This window comes from Lingula anatina, chromosome 6, assembly GCF_051362555.1.
Source record: "Lingula anatina isolate TDL-2025a chromosome 6, LinAna3.0, whole genome shotgun sequence".
NCBI lineage: Eukaryota > Metazoa > Brachiopoda > Lingulata > Lingulida > Lingulidae > Lingula > Lingula anatina.
In genome coordinates, this window is record NC_141772.1 from 10,565,052 (window position 1) to 10,570,868 (window position 5,817).

Genomic DNA, 5,817 nt, shown 5'->3' on the forward strand with positions numbered 1-5,817 from the left:
AAATCTCTTATGAAGTGTTGCAGGTTAACGTCAAACCTAGCGTTTGTTGCTAAGATAGTATCAGATTATACCACTTTTAAAAAGACAAATTCGACTTTCTTTAACGACCAGTAAGATTCTATGGAAATTAGCCAAGTTTAATTTGATAAACTTTTGTAACCCAAGGAGGCTAATGGAAAACGCAGGCAGTTTAATATGTTAAGTTTTTTTTTTTTAATCATATTTAGGATACTAATGGCACTGGTGAAAATAAATGTGACATTAAAAGCAAAATAAATATTTGCCTATCGGGTTCTTTACTGTTGATTTTGAGTTATGTTATTCCAGACCGCAGTCAAACAAAAATAATATTTACTCTACAAAATAAATAAAAAAGGACCAGTGCAAGATTCATAAGTTTTTCTATTTGCCAAAAATGTACTTCACGCTTTTAATTAATGGCCTTCAATTAAAACTTTTGGTTTATTAATAATCGCAGCGACTGCCGTGGCTGAGCTGTGTATATTTTTATTTGTGTGTCCTCAAGAGGAATAAAATGCTGAAGGACTGACATTTCAACAAATGATCATATCTTTAAGAATACATTTGACAAATTTCTCAACAAAAATATTTTTCTTTGCATGCCTTTTTCATACTTTTACCGGCAATACTATAATATACATGAAAAACAAAGAAAACGTGATGAAATTGTAAATGTACTAAAAATTTAAGATAACATGATATGCTCATTATTTCAATTGTTTTTTGTTTTTTTTTTTTTTTTCATTCGTCCTCGTACATTTAATAAATTATCACTTACACAAAAGACCGGCTCAATTTCGGGACCATTTAACGCCCCGTTTTTAATTTCTACAAATTCAGCTCTTCTATGATCCGTTGAATATATTCTCAGCATGCTTTCCAAGGGATACAATGACCTATTCTAATTTTTTTAGGTATTTTCTATGCATATATCTCTTTGGCATATAAGAAATAATATAATATGGACGAACACCTGTTTACATGCAGAATGTGGTTGGTGCGACAATAGAGCACATCCAACACAACTGAGGTGATTGATACCCCTCAGCACTGTACGCGTTACATGTTACACGTAGTATTACACCTTTATCTGTTTCCTTCCTTTTTCAACTGTTATGGCTTCTCTGGGTTTCCTTTCTTTTCTCCTTTTTGTCAAGGATTTGACATTTGCGTGCAAAACGAAACGATTTGCCATTTGCAAATATTGTTTTCGACAAATACTTCAATCTTCTTGAATGAGACCTTCGCAAAGGAATGTAATAAACTGAAGTTCACCTTTTTTTTTAAACTGACACTGTCAAGGCCTATTTCGTTGATGCTTTTTGTTTCTTACTGTGTCATACGGACGGATACTGTGGCGATCTGGCAAACTGAACTGATAACATGCGTTCGGCTGCTGACAACTATTTTCTTTTTACCGGTGCATTTTCAGGTACAACCCTATGAAATAAAAAGAAAGGAAGGGGTAGGCTTACATGTATGCAAACTTTGCTACAATAATAAAGGACGATCTGCATATCACTACATTATAGAGACTTGTTTCTTCCACGTTCATGGATCTCTCAAAGTGCCAGGTTAATTCAGATATAGACAAAATACTTTAAAAAGTTAAAGTCTTTCATTTCAGCCGAAAGCACTTGCACACCGTCCCACCAGTCAAAGATCGTCCTGTTTATTCCAGAAGGAGTCTCTAGAACTGTGAAAATTTTGGTTCAATTAGTTGTTCATTTACATAACAATGGATGTAGCCAGGTGATAGCAATCGAAGTAGTTATCACGTATAGAAATGATTTCAATGTGCCATATAGCATTAAAAGGCCTTGCTTTATGCCTACTCATAGTGGTGAGGTACTTCTAATATGAGTGTATATATGAGTTTATATAGGAGAGTTTATATATATATATATATATATATATATATATATATATATATATATATATATATATATATATATATGAAATATTATTGTATGTATAATAAAATTCGAATTTATATGACTAAAAATCATATATTACCGCTGGTAAAAGTGTTATTTTCTTAGCTGTCTTACAGGTTTTCAACGTCGCTTTTAAAAAATATTATCGTCAATCTTCCTTTCATAACAGTATTGCATCTTAATTGGTCCCATTCATCCAGTTGGCTGAGATCGTATTCGGGTATGACTGAAATTAAATAAATGATTACTAGAAGCATTATAATATCAGTCTGTTCACTCCGTCACCAAGGCCATCGTCGTCTCTTGCACCGTTTACGTGATCGATTGTCGTTTCCTGTAAAATTTTACTCAGCTGTACGCGGTTTATTACAATCACTCAAGACAAATTATATCACCGTGCTGAGCGCTCGTTGAAGCACGATTTATCAAAATGCATTTCCTGATTTCTACTGATGAGACAGTGATGAGTCCCCGATAGAAAATTTGCTAATATAATTAGCTTCATCATACAAAGTGCAGATGGTCTCATTCTCTACATGTAAGCTGTATTATCTGTTGCGATGGATGGAAGAGGGAGGAGGGGGGAGGGGGAGGGGAGGGGGAGGTGGAGGTAGCGTTAGCTCGCGGAGTAAAATGAGTAAGGACACTGGGCAAAAGGTCACCGTCCGAAATAAAAACAATCTGTCAAAAAAAATAATGAATAATAATAAAAAAATAATAAAAAAATAAAAAACACACACAGACATAGAAAGATGAAGAAAACTGGACAAAAAAAATATAAAGAAGAAAATAAAAAAAGAAGTGAAATAAGGTTTGCTTTAAACAAAATAATGCAGAACAAAATGATTAATTGGACATATCATCTTGTGGTATTGCGGTTTACAGGGAGATCCGCTAAGAAGCAGCAGCATTGCGCAACCTCGCTGTGGTAATTGCCTCCATCACCTATCGCCTGCAGAGAAATGTGAAGACGTAATGTCTCTATTACTGTTATTTCCTCATTATCTGAGATTGGCAGGGAATAAGGGAAATTACAAAGTTACGCCATTTCCTCTTTACATAGTTAATACTGACAGACACAGCATCAACCGAGAATAAAGAAGATGACTATTCGCACTTCACAGTGCATGCGTACATCACTTTGTTTTTGTTAAGTACCATTAGCATAATAAATATACATTTTAATTGATTTTTTAAAGTTACTTTTTTATATTCACTCACTAATGTGAGTCGTATTGTACTTACATATACAAATATAATAAATATTGTAAACCACCCGCTTACTTTTGCACTTCCTCCTTTTATCAATTTGAGTGAGTACACATTGAGCAGTGAAGGAATAAAAAACATCCGACACACCTGCAAGTAATGTGTAGAGAAATGAGAGGACGTACTATCTCTCTCTCTCTCTCTCTCTCTCTCTCTCTCTTTTAACGTACGTTGTGGTCAAGTTCAACACATACGCGCGCACACGCACACACATACACACACACACACACACACAAACACAGAGAGAGAGAGAGAGAGGCACACGCAGCTGAAGAGGCCCAAAGCTTTAGAATACACACACACACAAACACACAAACACAGAGAGAGAGAGAGAGAGGCACACGCAGCTGAAGAGGCCCAAAGCTTTAGAATATATATATATATATATATATATATATATATATATATATATATATATATATATATAATTTTTGACCATACGGATTTCTTATATAACCATCTTGTCTTATATAACCATCTTGTCATCACTGTCTAGTTCTCCCCGCTTCATGCACGTATAATTACATTGGTCATTATCCCTTGTAAGATGCTAACAGAAATTTATTTCTATTTTTAATTTTTATTTATTTATTATTTTTTTGTGATCGGTAAAGAAACATGTGTAAAACAGTTTTTTTTTTTTTTGGCTTTTCTGGTTTTCACATTAAGATATAATGTAAAGTCAATTTTTTTAGAAATTACCTTTAGTAGAGAAAGTCACAGGTTTTATCAGCCTGATGCAAACATTTTTGCTCTAATTGTTCATGCAGTTAGGGCGCTTTGAGGGATGTCACCTGTGCACCACATGGAACAGTTCTATTGTAGAACTAACGCGACTGAGAGATGACACTTAGTTTATATTAAAATCACGCGAAGCATTGCAAAAGAAGGCAAATCGCTCATGACAGGCTGTTTGATGAATGGGGGATATATAGCAGGTTAGGTTTCACAGTAGTGATTAGTGTTTCTGTATCTGGTTTTCATACTGACCCATGATATCAAACCCACAGTATGGTGACTATGATTCAACAACAAGTCTTCTGGCTCTGGAATCAAATTGCAGCAGCGAGCACGTGTAAGTGACTGCGGAATTAATGGTTCATATTACGCTTATACGAACATCACTATACAAGAATGGTAGAGATATTTCCAATTCCTTTATCACGCTCTTCATCACAGAAACCTCCACTGAGCATGGGGTTCTCTAGCCTGAAAAATGCGATTATATTCTAATTTAAGTGAATGCAGTTATTGACTGAGATATTCGGGTATTACAATAACGCTTCACTGGAAGTGCATATATGTGTCACTTATGTGAGGAAGAAGTCTTATGACACCTTTTTACCCTATTTATTGCCTGCATCTTTACCTCCGCCAAGGAGGTTATGTTTTCACCCCTGTTTGTCTGTCTGTTTGTTTGTTTGTTTGTTTGTTTGTCACCAACATAACTCAAAAAGTTATGGACCATTTTTGATAAAATTATCAGGAACTGTCAGAAGTGTGCCAAGGAAGAGATGATTAGTTTTTGGTGGTGATCCGGATCAATAATCAATCAATAATCAATAATAATAAAAAAATTGCTGCCTTGGCGGAGGTCTGCGCTCTCGGAGTGCTTTTCTAGTTCTCAATTGTTTTTACCCTAGCTTACTTATAATTTTTCACATATTTGTGCACCCTAGCTTATTGTTTACTAGAACGAGTTGCGTAACGGTAGTTAATATGGGCCTTCATATAATTGTCACTTGGGTGTTTGTTTTATTTACTGAACTTCGCCATGGCACTAAGAATTAATGCTACAATGTACATTTGTAGTTCCGATAGGTCATGTCAAAAATACTATAACAATGTGTCATGTATGCCTTACAAGTGCTTGAATATCCATTTTTACAAAGCCATGTACACGAAAAAAAAGGCCATATTAACCAACTCTGTGGTCTTCTGGGACCACGGGGCACCAATTGTTCCGGACATTTCAATTTGGAAAAACTATCAGCATGCACAAGTGGGGATATTCTCAAATATAATGCAGTGCAACAACATAAAGAACATTTATATTAAATACAGTTGCGAAACATTGACGGCGGTAGTTTCATAACATTTTCGAAAACAACACGGTGGGCATTGGTTTTTCCTTGAACCACTGTATGCAGCTGTTTCTCGTTTTATGTACTGGGAATAGGCTTCCCTTTGACGCCATAAGGCAGTTTATGATCACACAGATGAAGCACAAACACGCAGCAAGGAATATCCATTAAAATATGTTTTTTACAGTTTTCCAAGAACTTAACAATATAGATATGCCGATAGGAAATGTAGATTTGAGGTGAGATATAGTTCGGTGCGGATGGTAAGAATACAAGTAGTGATATAATTAGCGTATAATGAAGCCTATGAAGGTATTCATATTGCAAAAATACGGCAATCTTTAAAGATCCCGCTGTTTCAAACGCGGAAGAGTTATTATAGTAATGAAACTCAGAATGTGATATTCTAATGGACCTTTTAGGAAAAGCTATTATTTCGTTACAAATCAACCGGTATCCCGTGGGTAAGACATGTAAAGCAAAGTTCCAATGGGAAATTGCTCATT